The sequence below is a fragment of the Lutra lutra genome, chromosome 5 (genome assembly GCF_902655055.1).
Source record: "Lutra lutra chromosome 5, mLutLut1.2, whole genome shotgun sequence".
In the NCBI taxonomy this organism is placed as follows: Eukaryota; Metazoa; Chordata; class Mammalia; order Carnivora; family Mustelidae; genus Lutra; species Lutra lutra.
In genome coordinates this window covers 32659640-32679990 of record NC_062282.1, presented here as the reverse complement: position 1 = coordinate 32679990, position 20351 = coordinate 32659640, and the positions used below count along the sequence as shown (strand labels likewise).

General features: G+C 39.0%; 1 long non-coding RNA gene across 1 annotated transcript in view; it reads left to right on the top strand.

The window, feature by feature from the left end:
* The window catches only part of LOC125099938 (uncharacterized), a 99793-nt gene that overhangs the window by 68588 nt on the left and 10854 nt on the right, over window positions 1-20351 (top strand). The window contains exon 3 of the long non-coding RNA XR_007127403.1: window positions 17280-17367. This is a non-coding gene — a long non-coding RNA (uncharacterized LOC125099938). The remainder of the gene's footprint in view (window positions 1-17279; window positions 17368-20351) is intronic.

The following is a 20351-nucleotide window of genomic DNA, read 5'->3' as shown; positions in this document are numbered from 1 at the left end:
ACTTCTAACAGCATAGACTACTTTTGCCTGTTTTTATACTTTCAATCACGTTTTGGTCATATTAAAGATATTATTCACCATGTACTCTTGGATCTGACGTCTTCCATTCAACATTATGTTAGTGAGAGTCATCATGTTACATATAGGTGCTAATCATTCAGTCTCATTTCTGAATAATGTGTAAATAGGCAGTATTTATTAATTTTACTATTGATGGAATTTGGGTATTTTTATATTTGTGGTCTTTATGAATAGTTTGTGAATATGCAAGGGCATGTCTTTGGTGAATAGATGTATGTCTTTGAGTTGGAGGTACACTTTGGAGTGGAATTGCTAGGTCATAAGATTTGCGTAAGTTCAGCTTTATTAGATGCTGCCAGTTTTCCAAAGTCGTACAATTTATGAGCTCATCCTTGGTTTCATCCTGGTATTCCCAAAGGTGCAACTGAAAAAAGGTAGTTGAACTAATGGCTCTGATATTAAAGCTGAATTGTGATAAAAGGTAGACTCCTGCTGAATGTACCTTACCTCCCCAAAGATCTGATCTTTCCCTAACTCTTATTTAATGAAATCATAAATTACTGTTCCTCTCTTGTTCAAATGAAGGTAACACTTAAATGATGTTGTTTTGAGGTTCCCGTAAGAGATATGAAGTAGTTTAAAATCATTTTTAAGCTGTCTATACTAAAGACAAATTGAAAAATGTGAGTCTTTAAAGATTACCCCTCTCTGACTACTGTCAAAAAATGCTGAATGGAACCCATTTCATTCTTTCTTTTTTTTTTTTTAAGATTTTATTTATTTATTTGATGGACAGAGATCACAAGTAGGCAGAGAGACAGGCAGAGAGAGAGAAAGGGAAACAGGCTTCTTGCTGAGTAGAGAGCCTGATGCGGGGCTCCATCCCAGGACCCTGAGATCATGACCTGAGCTGAAGGCAGAGGCTTTAACCCACTGAGCCACCCAGGTGCCCCGAATGGAACCCATTTCTTAAAAAATTTTTAGTTCCTGCTAAACAAAGCAAAATGCAGAGATAGTGGAACAGTCCTTATTTAAAGAAAAAAATGCTTTTCAGCAAGGGAAATAACAATGCCTATGAAAACATACTGACGTATCTGTCTGAAAATATTTCTGAAGGAACTAGAATGAGTTGAAACACTACTGCACACCAAAGACATTTATTGTAAGAAAAGACACCCATCTAATTTTCTTTGGACAGCTTTCTTAGAGAGACTGGAGCACTCCACATTATTCAACTAAGTATTTCTAAATGTTTAGGATATAAATATTACTGTTTTGAATTAAACAACTATAAATAAATGTACAAATTAAAGCAATTTAGTGTTTGTTATAGCCTGCATATTAATTTTACTTTTTAAAAATTTAAAAAGATTTTTAAAATTTATTTATTTGATAGAGACAAAGAGAAGCCAGAAGTAGGAGGAGCAGCAGAGGGAGAGGGAGAAGCAGACTTCCCACTGAGCAGGTTGCTATGAGGCTTGATTCTAGGACCCTGAGATCATGATCCGAGCTGAAGGCAGGTGCTAAACCAACTGAGCCACCCAGGTGCCCCTACATATTAATTTTAGATCAAATATTATGAAATAGAGTGCTCCTATGTGCTATATAGGCATCAGTCCCTTAGATGATCTACAATTACACTATTTGGTCATGTGTCTTATTTGACCTGTAGGATAATTTTGTTATGTCCAGGAGTACTAGGGTATATATCTTCAGCAGCATTTTCTCACCTATTACTGTAGGTATGTAATTTATTTCGTATAAGTTTCTTGGTTCAGAATATAATATGTAATTAAACATGGCTTCTTTGCAAAAATAAGTCATATAGATTCCAGGTATACATTGTATTATGAGTGAAAATGCCCCTCCCGAGTGTGTATTGTGTGAATTGACTCTAAACACACACACACCACACACGTGCATATCAAGCCCTATGGTGTAAAATAGGGAAAAGTTTGTTTTTGTAAAAAACAAAATAGGGAAAGTTTGTTTTTGTTTTTGTAAAATCAATGCACTATAGTATAGCTGAAAGGACCCCTGGTCTCTGCTCAGATGTTTGGATTTTGTGCAACAAATAATAGCAAGCCTGTTCAAGGTTCTCCTAGAGGAATGAGATTAGAGGTCCTTTAGGAAGATGATTCTGGGAGGAACTGGAAGCTGGAAGAAAATTTAGAAACTCAAACTGGCTCATGTAACAGAACTCCTGAAAGTCATACTCAACTCTGTAGATTATGATGAACCATTGTTATATTCAGCTTAAAACAACTAAGAATATCATCTTATTCAATAAATACCATCTTGTACCAAATTCTAGTGTAAATGAACAACAGATATGTCAAATCTTTAAGAAAAATGTGTGGAGCAAACACATTCCACTGAGAAAAATCAGTCCATGAATTGTCCCACCTTATGAAAGTCTTAAAACCATCCAGATTTGATTTAAAAAGATGTCTCTGGGAGCGGCTGGAAGGTGAGGTTGGTTAAGCATCTGACTTTTGCTTTCGGTTCAGGCTGTGGTCTCAGGGTTGTGAGATCAAGCCCTACATCTGGCTCTGTGCTCAGCACGAAGTCTGCTTAAGACTCTCTCTCCTTCCTTTCAAATAAATACATCTTTAAAAAAAAATGAATTCTGGGGGCACCTGGGTACTCAGTGGGTTAAAGCTTCTGCCTTCGGCTCAGATCATGACCTGGGATGGAGCCCCGAGTTGGGCTCTCTGCTCAGTGGGGAGCCTGCTTCCTCCCCTTTCTCTGGCTGCCTCTCTGCCTACTTGTGATCTCTCTCTCTGTCAAATAGAAAAAAAAAAAAATGATTTCTCTGTCCACCTCCTGGAACCTTAGTGTTCTACAGAAGTAAACAGGAGAATTGTTCATTCTGCTGTTTCTCTTAACAATGAGAAACATAAGAAAATAAGGGATATTGTGAAGGAGTTGAGAAATGGTGAATGGTGAGGGGGAGAGGAATGCTAAAATATTAACTGTTATGTAGAAATCCTTTTTAATGAAAGCAAAGCTTTCATTCTGATTTGGGATTGATGGTAAATCTTTCATGTTTGACATTTTTCCTTTTTACATTCTTTTTTTTAAAAAAGCAATTAGCATATTTATGGCAAAAACAGAGAAAGCATTCTCAGAAATCATGTTTGTCATATCTCAGCGTTCATGCTGGATGGTTAGTGTTCAAAACCATGGAAGCATGTGAATTAAGCTTTTGGAAAAACCGACTTCCTCTCTTAAGACAAAATGTTCTGTAAAGTGTACACCCCACACTTATGTATGACATTAATAAATAGGTCTTTAATTATGCTTCTGTGCCTCCATTCTTGCAAGGCAACCAGGGATATACAGCAGAGCTGGAAAATCCCAGGTGGTTTATGGTTAATGACAAAGGAGCATCAGCAGCACTGAGTAATGAGGTATTTAAAGAATGATACAACCTAATTTTTGTTAAGGCACTGCACAGATAAATGACTTGCTTGGATAGGTAGTTATGCATCGACCTTAATGATAATTGTGCCCAAAACAAATAAAAAAAAAAAATCTCAGCAGAAGGTTTTCAGCACAACCCTGGCCAGCTTGCTTGAGACCAAAGCCAGCTTAAGAGAACTGTGGAGTCAACTGTCTTGTTGTGTTTGCAAACTAGAAGAAAGCAGCACATGAACTTTGGCATAGCACGGGAGTTATAATTCTGTGCACAAGGTATGCATATGAAAAGGAGAGACGCAGTGTGTTTTGATGAGCGAGGAGTCGGGGAGACTTTGCTCTCAGTCCTACAAAAGACTGATCACCACGTAAGGCAAATCCTTGGCTTTGCTTTCCTCCAAATGTGACCATGTCATGGTTTAGAAGTTATTATAAGACGGACTTTTTTTTTTTAAATTTTATTTTTTATAAACATATATTTTTATCCCCAGGGGTACAGGTCTGCGAATCGCCAGGTTTACACACTTCACAGCACTCACCATAGCACATACCCTCCCCAATATCCATAACCCCACCCCCCCTCTCCCAACCCCCCTCCCCCCATCAACCCTCAGTTTGTTTTGTGAGATTAAGAGTCACTTATGGTTTGTCTCCCTCCCAATCCCATCTTGTTTCATTTATTCTTCTCCTACCCCCTTAACCCCCCATGTTGCATCTCCTCTCCCTCATATCAGGGAGATCATATGATAGTTGTCTTTCTCCGATTGACTTATTTCGCTAAGCATGATACCCTCTAGTTCCATCCACGTCGTCGCAAATGGCAAGATTTCATTTCTTTTGATGGCTGCATAGTATTCCATTGTGTATATATACCACATCTTCTTTATCCATTCGTCTGTTGATGGACATCTAGGTTCTTTCCATAGTTTGGCTATTGTAGACATTGCTGCTATAAACATTCAGGTGCACGTGCCCCTTCGGATCACTACGTTTGTATCTTTAGGGTAAATACCCAGCAGTGCAATTGCTGGGTCATAGGGTAGTTCTATTTTCAACATTTTGAGGAACCTCCATGCTGTTTTCCAGAGTGGTTGCACCAGCTTGCATTCCCACCAACAGTGTAGGAGGGTTCCCCTTTCTCCGCATCCTCGCCAGCATCTGTCATTTCCTGACTTGTTCATTTTAGCCATTCTGACTGGTGTGAGGTGATATCTCATGGTGGTTTTGATTTGTATTTCCCTGATGCCGAGTGATATGGAGCACTTTTTCATGTGTCTGTTGGCCATCTGGATGTCTTCTTTGCAGAAATGTCTGTTCATGTCCTCTGCCCATTTCTTGATTGGATTATTTGTTCTTTGGGTGTTGAGTTTGCTAAGTTCTTTATAGATTTTGGACACTAGCCCTTTATCTGATATGTCATTTGCAAATATCTTCTCCCATTCTGTCAGTTGTCTTTTGGTTTTGTTCACTGTTTCCTTTGCTGTGCAAAAGCTTTTGATCTTGATAAAATCCCAATAGTTCATTTTTGCCCTTGCTTCCCTTGCCTTTGGTGATGTTCCTAGGAAGATGTTGCTGCGGCTGAGGTCAAAGAGGTTGCTGCCTGTGTTCTCCTCAAGGATTTTGATGGATTCCTTTCTCACATTGAGATCCTTCATCCATTTTGAGTCTATTTTCATGTGTGGTGTAAGGAAATGATCCAATTTTATTTTTCTGCATGTGGCTGTCCAATTTTCCCAACACCATTTATTGAAGAGGCTGTCTTTTTTCCATTGGACATTCTTTCCTGCTTTGTCGAAGATGAGTTGACCATAGAGTTGAGGGTCTATTTCTGGGCTCTCTATTCTGTTCCATTGATCTATGTGTCTGTTTTTGTGCCAGTACCATGCTGTCTTGATGATGACAGCTTTGTAATAGAGCTTGAAGTCCGGAATTGTGATGCCACCGACTTTGGCTTTCTTTTTCAATATTCCTTTGGCTATTTGAGGTCTTTTCTGGTTCCATATAAATTTTAGGATTATTTGTTCCATTTCTTTGAAAAAAATGGATGGTACTTTGATAGGAATTGCACTAAATGTGTAGATTGCTTTAGGTAGCATAGACATTTTCACAATATTTATTCTTCCAATCCAGGAGCATGGAACATTTTTCCATTTCTTTGTGTCTTCCTCAATTTCTTTCATGAGTACTTTATAGTTTTCTGTGTATAGATTCTTAGTCTCTTTGGTTAGGTTTATTCCTAGGTATCTTATAGTTTTGGGTGCAATTGTAAATGGGGTGGACTCCTTAATTTCTCTTTCTTCTGTCTTGTTGTTGGTGTAGAGAAATGCAACTGATTTCTGTGCATTGATTTTATATCCTGACACTTTACTGAATTCCTGTACAAGTTCTAGCAGTTTTGGAGTGGAGTCTTTTGGGTTTTCCACATATAGTATCATATCATCTGCAAAGAGTGATAGTTTGACTTCTTCTTTGCCGATTTGGATGCCTTTAATTTCCTTTTGTTGTCTGATTGCTGAGGCTAGGACTTCTAGTACTATGTTGAAGAGCAGTGGTGCTAATGGACATCCCTGCCGTGTTCCTGACCTTAGTGGAAAAGCTTTCAGTTTTTCTCCATTGAGAATGATATTTGCGGTGGGTTTTTCATAGATGGCTTTGATAATATTGAGGTATGTGCCGTCTATCCCTACACTTTGAAGTTTTGATCAGGAAGGGATGCTGTACTTTGTCAAATGCTTTTTCAGCATCTATGGAGAGTATCATATGGTTCTTGTTCTTTCTTTTATTAATGTGTTGTATCACATTGATTGATTTGCGGATGTTGAACCAACCTTGCAGCCCTGGAATAAATCCCACTTGGTCATGGTGAATAATCCTTTTAATGTACTGTTGAATCCTATTGGCTAGTATTTTGGCGAGAATTTTTGCATCTGTATTCATCAAGGATATTGGTCTGTAGTTCTCTTTTTTGATGGGATCCTTGTCTGGTTTTGGGATCAAGGTGATGCTGGCCTCATAAAATGAGTTTGGAAGTTTTCCTTCTATTTCTATTTTTTGGAACAGTTTCAGGAGAATAGGAATTAGTTCTTCTTTAAATGTTTGGTAGAATTCCCCCGGGAAGCCATCTGGCCCTGGGCTTTTGTTTGTTTGGAGATTTTTGATGACTGTTTCAATCTCCTTACTGGTTATGGGTCTGTTCAGGCTTTCCGTTTCTTCCTGGTTCAGTTGTGGTAGTTTATATGTCTCTAGGAGTGCATCCATTTCTTCCAGATTGTCAAATTTGTTGGCGTAGAGTTGCTCATAGTATGTTCTTATAATTGTCTTTATTTCTTTGGTGTTCGTTGTGATCTCTCCTCTTTCATTCATGATTTTATTTATTTGGGTCCTTTCTCTTTTCTTTTTGATAAGTCTGGCCAGGGGTTTATCAATCTTATTAATTCTTTCAAAGAACCAGCTCCTAGTTTTGTTGATTTGTTCTATTGTTTTTTTGGTTTCTATTTCATTGATTTCTGCTCTGATCTTTATGATTTCTCTTCTCCTGCTGGGTTTAGGGTTTCTTTCTTGTTCTTTCTCCAGCTCCTTTAGGTGTAGGGTTAGGTTGTGTACCTGAGACCTTTCTTGTTTCTTTTTTTTTTTTTAAGATTTTATTTATTTATTTGACAGAGAGAGATCACAAGTACACGGAGAGGCAGGCAGAGAGAGAGAGAGAGAGGGAAGCAGGCTCCCTGCTGAGCAGAGAGCCCGATGCGGGACTTGATCCCAGGACCCTGAGATCATGACCTGAGCCGAAGGCAGCGGCTTAACCCACTGAGCCACCCAGGCGCCCCTTTCTTGTTTCTTGAGAAAGGCTTGTACCGCTATATATTTTCCTCTCAGGACTGCCTTTGTTGTGTCCCACAGATTCTGAACCATTGTGTTTTCATTATCATTTGTTTCCATAAATTTTTTCAATTCTTCTTTAATTTCCTGGTTGACCCATTCATTCTTTAGAAGGATGCTGTTTCGTCTCCATGTATTTGGGTTCTTTCCAAATTTCCTCTTGTTATTGAGTTCTAGCTTTAGAGCATTGTGGTCTGAAAATATGCAGGGAATGATCCCAATCTTTTGATACCGGTTGAGACTTGATTTAGGACCAAGAATGTGATCTATTCTGGAGAATGTTCCATGTGCACTAGAGAAGAATGTGTATTCTGTTGCTTTGGGATGAAATGTTCTGAATATATCTGTGATGTCCATCTGGTCCAGTGTGTCATTTAAGGCCTTTATTTCCTTGTTGATCTTTTGCTCGGATGATCTGTCCATTTCAGTGAGGGGAGTGTTAAAATCCCCTACTATTATTGTATTATTGTCGATGTGTTTCTTTGATTTTGTTATTAATTGGTTTATATAGTTGGCTGCTCCCACGTTAGGGGCATAGATATTTAAAATTGTTAGATCTTCTTGTTGGATAGTTCCTTTGAGTATGATATAGTTTCCTTCCTCATCTCTTATTATAGTCTTTGGCTTAAAATCTAATTGATCTGATATAAGGATTGCCACTCGTGCTTTCTTCTGATGTCCATTAGCATGGTAAATTCTTTTCCACCCCCTCACTTTAAACCTGGAGGTGTCTTCGGGTTTAAGATGAGTTTCTTGTAGGCAACATATAGATGGGTTTTGTTTTTTTATCCATTCTGATACCCTTTGTCTTTTGATTGGGGCATTTAGCCCATTAACATTCAGGGTAAGTATTGAGAGATATGAATTTAGTGCCATTGTATTGCCTGTAAGGTGACTGTTATTGTATATTGTCTCTGTTTCTTTCTGATCTACTACTTTTAGGCTCTCTCTTTGCTTAGAGGACCCCTTTCAATATTTCCTGTAGAGCTGGTTTGGTATTTGCAAATTCTTTCAGTTTTTGTTCTGGAAGCTTTTAATCTCTCCTTCTATTTTCAATGATAGCCTAGCTGGATATAGTATTCTTGGCTGCATGTTTTTCTCATTTAGTACTCTGAATATATCATGCCAGCTCTTTCTGGCCTGCCAGGTCTCTGTGGATAAGTCTGCTGCCAATCTAATAATTTTACCATTGTACGTTACAGACTTCTTTTCCCGGGCTGCTTTCAGGATCTTTTCTTTGTCACTAAGACTTGTAAATTTTACTATTAGGTGACGGGGTGTGGACCTATTCCTATTGGTTTTGAGGGGGGTTCTCTGAACCTCCTGGATTTTGATGCTTGTTCCTTTTGCCATATTGGGGAAATTCTCTCCAATAATTCTCTCCAACATACCTTCTACTCCCCTCTCTGTTTCCTCTTCTTCTGGAATCCCAATTATTCTAATGTTGTTTCGTCTTATGGTGTCACTTATCTCTCGAATTCTCCCCTCGTGGTCCAGTAGCTGTTTGTCCCTCTTTTGCTCAGCTTCTTTATTCTCTGTCATTTGGTCTTCTATATCGCTAATTCTTTCTTCTGCCTCATTTATCCTAGCAGTGAGAGCCTCCATTTTTGATTGCACCTCATTAATAGCTTTTTTGATTTCAACTTGGTTAGATTTTAGTTCTTTTATTTCTCCAGAAAGGGCTTTTATATCTCCAGAGAGGGTTGCTTTAATATCTTCCATGCCTTTTTCAAGCCCGGCTAGAACCTTGAGAATCGTCATTCTGAACTCTATATCTGACATATTACCAATGTCTGTATTGATTAGGTCCCTAGCCTTTGGTACTGCCTCTTGTTCTTTTTTTTTTGTTGTGAATTTTTCCGCCTTGTCATTTTTTCCAGATAAGAGTATATGAAGGAGCAAGTAAAATACTAAAAGGGTGGCAACAACCCCAGGAAAATATGCTTTAGCCAAATCAGAAGAGATCCCAAATCGTGAGGGGGGAGAAAGGGGATAAAAAGGGGTTCAGAAAGAAAAAAAAAAAAGAAACTATTAAAAAAAGAAAGCCGATAAAAAATATAAAAAGGAAAAAAAATATATATATTAGATAAACTATTTAAAAAACGTTAAAAAAGAAAATGGTAAAAGTTAAAAACATTTAGCAGAAGAAGAGAAAAAAAATTTAAAAAGAAAAAAAAAATTAAATTAACTGCAAGGCTAAAGAATCATGGGGAGAAAGCCATGAGTTCCGTGCTTTGCTTTCTTCTCCTCTGGAATTCTGCCGCTCTCCTTGGTATTGAAACTGCACTCCTTGGTAGGTGAACTTGGTCCTGGCTGGGTTTCTCGTTGATCTTCTGGGGGAGGGGCCTGTTGTAGTGATTCTCAAGCGTCTTTGCCCCAGGTGGAGTTGCACCGCCCTTACCCGGGGCCGGGCTGAGTCATCTGCTCGGGTTTGCTGGGTTTGCTTTCGGGAGCTTTTGTTCCCTGAGCGCTTTCCGTAGAGTTCCGGAGGACGGGAATGAAGATGGCGGCCTCCCGGTCTCTGGCCCGGAGGAGCCGAGAGCCCGGGGCCCCACTCCTCAGTGAGCCCTCAGAGAACAGCGCCCAATGACTCCCGTCACCCTGGCCTCCGGCCACGCTCCGAGCTGACCGAGCCTGCGACCGGTTCAAGGCAACCCCGAGCTGAGAGTCACTCCTCGGCTCTGTCTCTGTAGCCGGCTTCCCCGTTCTAATACCGGTAAGCTCTGCGACACTCAGACACCCCCGATCCTTCTGCGACCCTGCGGGACCTGAGGCCGCGCTGACCCCGCCTGGGCTTCACCCCAGTTAAGCCTCTGGAGCGATGTCCCTCAGCGGAACAGACTTTTAAATGTCCTGATTTTGTGCTCCGTTGCTCTGCTGCTCGCCGGGAGCCGGCCCCTCCCCCCATGGTCTATCTTCCAGTTGCTTTGGATTCACTTCTCCGCCAGTCCTACCTTTCAGATAGTGGTTGATTTTCTGTTTCTAGAATTGCTGTTCTTCTTCTCTTCGATCTCCCGTTGGATTTGTAGGTGTTTGCAATCTTTAGATAAGCTATTTAGCTGATCTCCCGCTACCTGAAGTAGTCTCAGCCTGCTACTTCTCCGCCATCTTGACTCCTCCTATAACACGGACTTTAATATAGCTATTAAAGCTTATCTCCTGACTTTCAAGGGGTTTGTATCTTAAATTGCTTCACCTGATCATGCCCACATTTTGTGGGCATAATTAGGAAGCTAGTTACAAAAATGCATTGAAAACAAGAATATATATAAGGGAAATAGTATTACTGGAAATGTTAAGACATCTCTTGAAATATGGAGCACACCAAAAATTGGCTTTGATCTGCCTCAAAAAGCAAGAGGTATTCACTTTCAAAGAAAACTCTCATAAAAGATACTAGGATAGAAAGGGCCAAGCTGTATGTATAATTATTAACTGGGACCAGTTTGTTTTATTATTAGTCTTGCTCTGCTGCTCTGAACTAGGTGTCAACATGGCCTGAAACTGCACAAATAATGGGGAAAGTAAATGAAACAAATGTACGCCTCCTTACTTTGAGAAAAGTGGACTTAAAGTCATATACAGAGGGTCCAGTAGTGGAGTTAGGATGAGCCTCATAGTCCATAACTCTAAGGAAACCATATCTAGGGTTGAACATTTTTATCTTGGCACATGAAGACCTCAGGAAAGGGATTGAGGAAAAATAGCTTTCGATATTTGTAAGACCTAGAGATGAGATCTGAGGCAAGGTTAAGGGACTTTTTATTATATTTATGCATCATCTATATAAGCATATATGTATATGTTTGTATATATAAAACATACAGAAGTTTTGTACATAGGTATGTGTATATATATGTGTGAAGGTCTATACAGTATAATAAATGCAGCACAATGACAGTAATCATATATTGGAAAACAAAACGGAAAAACTGACAAAATCCCTTGGGAGTGATTTTGAGGGACCAGTGACATTTTATTTTTTTTATTTTTTATTTTTTTTTGGTTAGCTTTAGTACTGGTCTTTTTTTTTTTCCATTTTATTTTATTTTATTTCTTTTCAGTGTTCCAAAATTCATTGTTTATGCACCATACCCTGTGTTCCATGCAATACGTGCCCTCCATAATACCCACCACCAGGCTCACCCAAATATATTCATATAAACCTTTAAATTTTCCTTGAAAACTGCAATAATTTAAGCAAGCCTTTAGCATATTACCCATGTGAAATAAAGACATGCACTAGCGTCTTGGGAGAAAAGAGGGCAATCTTAACCTCACATTAAACTTGCATTTTAAGATAATTTTTTGAAAGGGTACATCAAAGCATGTGAAACTGGTGCCCAATTATATTATCATTAGTATATAGTAGATAGTGTTATCGTTCTTCATAAAGTACTATGAAATAAGTATGTTGAGAATATTTAATTATGTGAATGAGTGAAATAATAAAGGAAAATTGCTAGTTAATTGCTTTCCTTAGAAATGCTATTGGGGTGACAATTGCCTAGCACTCTCGTGATTCATGCTACAGAAATATGCTGTTGGGCTTCTCTCTACAGAATCCTTCTGGGGAAACTAGGAGGGAGAACGAGGACTCGTTGGTATACATTTTGTTCTTTATTCTTTATTCTCTGTAATATGCCACTGCCTCCGGGAAGCCTTCCCTGATGCCAGCTGGAAGAACTGTCTATGAGCCCTGAACACTTTGCCTGTACTTGCCTGTACTTCTATTACACTTCTCAGCACATGGTATTTTAATTATTATTTCATATGTTTGTTTCTCCTTCCAAGCTGGGAACTCATTAGAGATGTGACTATGTATTATTCTTCCCAAACCCTAGCTTAGGGCCTGGCACAGCATAGGTAGTTCATGCAGTTTGTGGAGTTGAAAAGTCTCTTCTCGTAGAATCAAAGGCAGCAGCTTGGGAAAGTGGGTATGAGCCAAAGGTTCCCTTATTCTTTCTGCTCAGGAGCATCTGAAACAATCTAAACAATCTCATTACCTTTAAACAGAATTGCCTGAAGAGATTCAATCTGTTGACAAACTTCTTTGCTTCCTTATTTTCTCTAGGTGAAAAAAAAAGAGAGGAAGAAAGAAAGAGATGCATTTTCTTCTCTTTACATTTCTTCTCAGTGGAAAACCATCACTTGAAGGGTGTGACCATTTAAAAAAGTAGAATCATCCATAATTTAGGATCAGTTGTCTTTTGTGGATGATTTACATTATCTTGTATATATATATGCTCTGTAAATATGTCTTTTGAATTTCCCCATTTACTCTAACATGTTATAGATTGGGGTGGGTGTTCTATAAAGCAGTTGAACCTAATGCCTTCTTAATATCAATTTCTGGGATCCTAAGAAAATATATATAATAACTGTCTCTTGAAATTTTTTTTGTGTACATTGCAGACTTTGGCACCCATCTGTTCTCAAGGGTACATATCTAGAGGGTGCCTGCCTAATTAAAAAAAATCTAATTTGAAGTCAACAAGGGAAGAGATATCACCACAAGTACACATAGTGTTTAAGAATGAGAATGAGAAAACGAACTTCATTAAGGAACTCATGCCTCTAATCAGGGAAAAAGCAGGAAGTTGAGAAACAAAGTCAAAATAGTAGAACTGTATGTGGTTTATCATTAAAAATGGGAGAAAATGAAAATTTGATTCTGAAGATGTCTGTTAAGGATCAGTTGCAGATAATAAGTGAACTAGTAGCTTAGAGAAGACCTTTCAGTTTTGAGAAGGGGAGGAACGTGGTATGTAAATTCCCAACCAGAGAAATAAAGCAGAGACAGTGTTCAGCAATGGTGGCACTAGGAGGATAGCCTATGGATATAGGGAACTGGCATCTTATATTGGAAATTATCTTCCCTCCCTACCTGCCTAATCTCTTGCAGACTAAAATAAACCCTGAGGTAGCACTTAAGGAGGAAAGTAGGAAAATGAGAGCATATTGGCTAAACACACATACCCATACACCCTAGAGGGCTTTACAGCCGGAGGGGAAACTGTTGATGAATTACTTTGCAACTCACCTCTCTTAGTGTGATCTGGCTTCCTGGCCTTCTCTCTCTTTTTTTTAAAAATAATCTCTACACCAAATGTGGACCTTGCAACTACAACCCCAAGACCAAGAGTCGCACGCTGTACAGTCAGAGCCATCCAGATGCCCTCTGGCCACTCTCTGTAAATGAATGCCTGCCTCCGTAGTCCACAAGTGTGTGTGTGTGTGTGTGTGTGTGTGTTACAGAGATAACTCAGATAAAGACAAAGTTAGAAAATAACAGAGACATAGCAAATGGCAAGAGCGTTTGTTCATTTCTTTTTCCTACAATGTGTCAATTATATCCCAGTTGATGTGCGAAAAGGACAAGAAAATGAAATGCCAAATGGCTTAATATGTAAATTCCTTAAGCGTATGCTTAAACTTCAGAGATTTATTTTGACTATCAGGCTTTAATGTCAAAATTTTTCTAATCACATTTGGCATATAGACTTGCATTGGGATTTCATCTCATTTTCGTTCTTCAGTTTCTTGACATATATGAAATATCTGTAATTTGTAGCTAACAGGTCCTATGGGACACTATGACTGTCTGGATAAAAACCACTGTGCTGGAAAAAATATATTGGCAGAACAGTGCATCGCACAAGGATTCTTTTCTTGGCTTTCCCCCCCACCACATATTTGTTTTCTTTAGTGTCCCATATATTTAAGATGTTCCTAAAAAGAATGTAACCTGGAGTTGCCTAGGTGGTTCAGTCAGTTAAGCTTCCAACTCTTGATTTCTGTTCATCTCATGATTTTAGGGTGATGAGACTGAGCCCCAGGTAGGGTTCCTGGCTGGGCATAGAGCCTGCTTAAAATTCTCTCTCTCTCAAGAAACTAAAAACTAAAAAATAAATAAAAGGAACTTAACCTGATATATCAATATGATAATAAACAAGAACCCTTTATTTGACTTGGTCCCATTCCAACCCTATAGCGTGGACTTTGTTTTTATAATTTTATAGATAAGGAAATCAAGACCCATAAAGTTGAAGCGGCTTTTCTAAAGGCTCACCACTGGCCACCTTGGTGAACCACCTGTCTTCCTTCCATTACACAGCATTACTATAAGTCCTAAGTCATTTGAAGCTTGGAGTCATGCGGTCTGGGATTTTGCTAATTCAGCTGATGATGGGAATGGCAATCATGAACAGATAGTATTGTTTCCACTTAAGCTGATTATGGCTTTAATTTCATATTTTGTTTTCTTTCCCTTTAGTACATTCTGATGACAAATCTAGAAAGCTCTTTCTTAATAGGCCAAAATGCCAGATTTATGCTCTGGCATAAATTTTGAATTACTTTGCAATATATGTATATTTAGTAGTTAAACAGTATTGTTTAACCCAGAAATTTGACCCATTACTTACGTAAAGATGATTTACGGTGATGAGGGTAGATGTCATTCCTAAGCTCTTTGATTGCAGAGTTGAAGCAGTGTTCTGATCCTTACTTCAAAGTTCCTGTAGTCTTCCCAGGGCAGTTAGTAGAAGAAAATGTTATCTTGGGTTCTTGCTGAAAGTTTTAGACCTAAGATTTCATAATTTTTTCCATTTCCATCTGCAAAAATGAAGATGCTCTTCACTCCTTGTCTCTTTGCTTCCCCTCTCATCCTTGTCAAATCCTAGCTGGGGATGGGAGACAGTAGCATTTGTTTCCTACTGTTGACATTAGAGCTGTTGCCTCTCCATGCAAAAGAGAGGACCTCCTGACTTGGAGATAAATCAGTGGGGACACTCCAATGCCCAAGCCAGTAAGCATCTTTTCAGCTTTGATTCTAGTGTGCAAGAGTTAGAATATCACCATTTAGTTGCATAGAAGGACCTGCATTAAATGCTTGGCTTCAGAGGGGCCATATATAGGGTGAACTCCCTTGGTGGCTTACCTGCCATGCCAATGTACCAAGCTCCTGGGTGTAAGTCACATTTGGTGTAAAGCAGTAATGACAGTCTTGTTGTTCCTTGCCAGTGACTTGTTTGAGTGGGCACACGAACCTGTTCTGGAAAATAATCTTTAAGTAATACATTAGGAAGTTGGGAAAGTCCTACTGTAATTTTTCTAAAGATTTTATGTATTTATTTGACACAGAGAGAGAGACACAGAGAGAGAAAAACACAAGCAGTAGTGGGATAGGGAGAAGCAGGCTTCCCACTGAGCAGGGAGCCCAGTGCGGGGCTCAATCCCAGAACCCTGGGATCATGACCTGAGCTGAAGGCAGACACTTAACGACTGAGCCACCCAGGTGCCCCAGGAAAATCCTACTGTTCTTTGATGTTATATGTGAACAAGATGCTTTGAGAGTTATACCTTGAAGAAAAATACTGAATGCATACCAAGGATGGTTGAACAGAAAATTTGAAGGAACCTGCATACTTGGTGACATCATTGAGCCACTGATTCAACATTGGGATGGCTTTTCTCTGGTCTTTTTGTTAAGTAATGTCCCTTTGGTTTAAGACCACTAGTCAAGTTTTCTATTACTTGCAGCTGAAACTATTCCTACTTGATAGAATATCCTAAAGGGGAATTGTGTATTACATGTTGCTTTTCAAAACGTTCAATTTCACACTACAGGAGTTCTTACACTAATTAAAAGTACAGTTTGCACAGCAAATGGCATAATCCAATGACACAAAATTGAGAGGACACTTGGATATTTTGTTAAGGAACTAAACAAGAAATTAGCTTAGTGAATACATAATGCATAAGTAGGCTTTATTGGTTCAATGCCAATTATTTTTAATTCATGAATATAAATCCATTATATTTAATCCAGTCTTAATTATCATCCTCCTATATCATATTAACATCAGTATTTATGGCAAATTTTTATATACCTGTGTTTGTAGGTTGACTTTAATATTGATGCCTACATAAAGCAAGATCATAAATTCAGTACATTTAGAACAATATGGTCTGGTGGAGGCAAATGCGGTGGTTAATTCTGGAAAAGCAGGCTCCAAACTTACAGATTACTTATGGTGCTCAAGATGTCTATGGCCAAGGTATGTGTCCTTTCTCTGCCCAGCTTTGGTCCCCAGTGAAGAGTGAGGGAACAAGAAAATATTTAGAGACCCTAGGATGATGAACAGAAGGAAAAAATGTGGGAGGTTTGACACCGCCATTAACTAGAAACTGGTCTCTCTGTATTTGAACCTCCACTATATGTGTATTTTCTCAAGGTCAGCTCACATATTACTTAGGAATGCCTGGCATTGGTACAATAAATAGAACATCTAGCTCCCTGATGCTCAAGTGCTGAAACAACAGTTGTTCTTAGGCCAGCACATTCTCCTCCCGAACGAAAGCAAACCCAAGTCTTTAAGGGATTATTAGAGGAAGGATATTATTTTCTCAGTGACTCAAAGCCAGCTGTGAGGGCCTTTAGTACAGTTTATGCTGCTTCTGCTCCCCTCTCTTCCACCTTTGGCATGTCTACAATTGGATGAAGTGCTTTTCCTGAAACGGCAATCACTATTAAACCCATTAGCTGGAAACCAAAATGTTTCCCTAATTGTTTAAAGTCTCATTGCAAAAAGGAAGTTTCTATTGATTGCAATATGAGGGGAAACGATCCCAAGTTCATCATTTTTTTCCTTTTTATAAACACAGTCAGATGAGACTGATACACTCCAAGTCATCAGATGTAGTTTTCCAGAGAGTCTCATTCATCACCAGAAGTTTCTGCTCTGGGTTTCTTTGCACCCATTCTTTATTTTTTATTTGCTGACCACTTTCTTCTTGAGCTTGTCTGGTCTGCTGTGCATCTTCTCCTTGTTTTCAGAAATTTTTTTATTAATTTGTAATTATTTTTGACAGCAGTTCTTTGAAGCATCATTCTGTCTTTTAAAAAATTAGTTGGCTGGGCCCTACGCCTGGAATATGGCACTTTTTTTCTTCAGCAGACATTTCGGCTGCTCTCAAGCACCCACTTTTAGCCATTGCCTGATGTTTGGAATCCTGATAATGCCTCTCTTTGGCCATGTCCCTCAGGTACGTATCCCTAGTTCTTAGAATAGTATCTAATGCTTTGTGGTGATGTTTAATGTTTCTTGAATGAACGCAGAGATTCAGGTGTTATTTAAAAATTTTTTTAATTTAATCAAAAACTCCCTTTGACCAAATAAGTTGACCCCACCCCACCACCCCACCCTGCAAAACAAAACAAAACAAAACAAAACAAAACAAAACAAAACAAAAAAACAGTCAGAATGAGGCTTCTGCTGTGATTACACAGTATCCCATTTGGTTTAAACTCTTAACCTCTTTGATAAAGCTTTGCTTCTCTCCTCACTGAACCAGGAGAGTTGGACAATTTCTGAGCAAAGAGGAAAGGTGTTTTTCACTTAAAAGTGCTTGTAATTTGGGGCACCTGGGTGTCTCAGTTGGTTAAGCAACAGACCCTTGATCTCAGATCAGGTCTTGATCTCAGGGTCACGAGTTCAAGCCCCGCATTGAGCTCCACTCTGGGGGTAGAGCCTACTTAAAAGTAATAATAAAAATAAATAAAAACTTTCAAAAAAGGTGCTTATAAGCCGATATAACATAAATGCCAATAAATGTGATATTACCAACTAATATGCTTTATAACTTTGATATTTGTAAATGGAGCTATAGACAAATTTTACCAAACATTTATTTCATAGATTCAGGCTACATTATTCACCTCAAAGGAAATTTCATTTTGCTTACAGGAAACTTAAAAGATCCTAGTCCAGAACATTTTCATAGGGGTAATGAAAATTATGGATTGGCTGAAGACTGGATTTAATCAGATTATAGTAGTATACTTAGCAGGCAATATTTAATATCTCCTTAGATCATTAGTTAACATAGCTTATCACATTGAGAGAAATCACTGTATTTGACAGTATAAAATTGAATTTCATTTGGCAATCATGATGAAGTACAAAACAGCAAATATGCTCTCCCCTTCCATGGTGTTGACATTCAGGTATTATCAGTTTTCTTAGTACTTTAAATTATATGCTGGAGTGACTGCCAAAGTACTCGAAAGGAGGATAAAGAGAGATTTACTGATTCCAATTTGGCAGTAATTTTACAGAAATGAGGATAGGCTGTTACAACATTCTAATAGTAAAACTCCATACGGTTTTCAGTGTAATCTTTATGTTTTAAAGAGTGTTTAGTTGTCGAACTAAGATACCATGGGCTCTTGCAATTGTCTTTGAGCTTTGTGCATTCGATAATACTTTAGCATAATGAGTCCAGAGGGATGAATTAGCTATCTTTTTAGTGATTTCCTGGAAACAGTCCCTAGAAACTAGAGGAAAAATTTACTGAGAGACTGATGAAAGATAGTTTGGTCCAATTGTGTGGTTACAGTTTAAAGTAGGTACTTTGGGGTGCCTGGGTGTCTCAGTTGGTTAAGCAACTGCCTTCGGCTCAGGTCATGATCCTGGAGTTCCGGGATCGAGTCCCGCATTGGGCTCCCAGCTCAATGGGTCTGCTTCTCCGTCTGACCTTCTCCCCTCTCATGCTCTCTCTCACTTTCTCTTTCTCAAATAAATAAATAAAATTTTAAAAAAAGTAGGTACTTTGATTGACACTTGCATTCTGTTTCTTTGGTGTTAGCAATGAGAATTGCTATACAGACCTTTTAGATTTGGGACATTGGGGGCCAAACAGAACAAAGTGGAGAGCCACTCCCTTTACTTTATTAGATTCAGCTTATCTGGGGCAATAGAAATTAACTTTTTGTTAAATTTGCTTAATTATGTTCTATCTTTGTTTGTTCTGCCAACCCATTATGTGGCAATTTCCTTGAGGGCAAAGACTGTCTAGCTCAATCCATGTAACCCGTAGTAGAAGCCAGTAGGCTCAACAGGGTCTGACCTGATATTCTATTGGACAGGCTGTTTTTTTAACTCTCCTTTTTAAAATCAAAAGGAAAAAGGGAAAACCTAGATGGCAAGGTGGATTTTAAAACACCGTCAATATTTTCTTTTTCTTTTCTTTTTTTTTGACAGAGATAACAAGAGAGGGAACACAAGCAGGGGGAGTAGCAGAGGGAGAACAGGCTTTCTGTGGAGGAGGGAACCCCATGCGGGGCTCCATTCCAGGACCCTGGGATCATGATTTGAGCTGAAGGCTCAATTGCTGAGCCACCCAGAAGCCCCAAAACACCATCAATATTTTCTTCTCAATACTCCTAGGACAGAGACAGGATTTTCGCTCTGGGGCTGAACGTTTCTGGGTCTTGGCAGGGATTCCTTTGTGAGTACTCTGAGTCATGGAAGTGTGAATCAAGTTAAACTAAGTAGCATATGGAGTACTTATCATGTGCTGGCACTGTTCTAAATGGTAGCAACTTGTATAAGCCTTACAGCAATCCTATGATAGAGGTACTAATACTGACTTCCTTCTATGAATGAGGAAACTGAGGTGCAAGTCACACTGTCTAACTGGTAGACCTGGGATTTGAAACCAGGAAGTCAGGTTGCAGAGCATGTATTAATAGCCTATATCAGCTACTTCCTCATTTGTCTTGGAATGTCTCCCAACAGCGCCAGAGGACTTCAACAGCACCTGTTTCAGACAAGGACTTTGACTGTTACATTTTATAACTTAAAAGTCATCCCATGGAAGAGGCTATATCTCTTCAGAAACCGTATGTATGTATTAATGTATGTATGTAGGTATCTAGCTAGCTAGCTATGTAACCTATTTACTGTTTACTGTGGTAGGCAGAATAGTGGCCACCCAAAGATGTCTGTGTCCTAATCTTAGAGCCTGTGCATATGTTGTTACAAGGTTGCAGATGGAATCAAGATTTTTTTAAAAATATATTTTATTTATTTATTTGAGAGAGAGAGAGCGAAAGATAGCGCACGATCAGGGGAGAGAGGGAGAAGCAAGATCCCCACTGAGCAGGGAGCCTGATGCAGGGCTCGATCCCAAGACCCCCGGATCCATGACCTGAGCTGCAGGCAGACACTTAAGTGACAGAACATCCA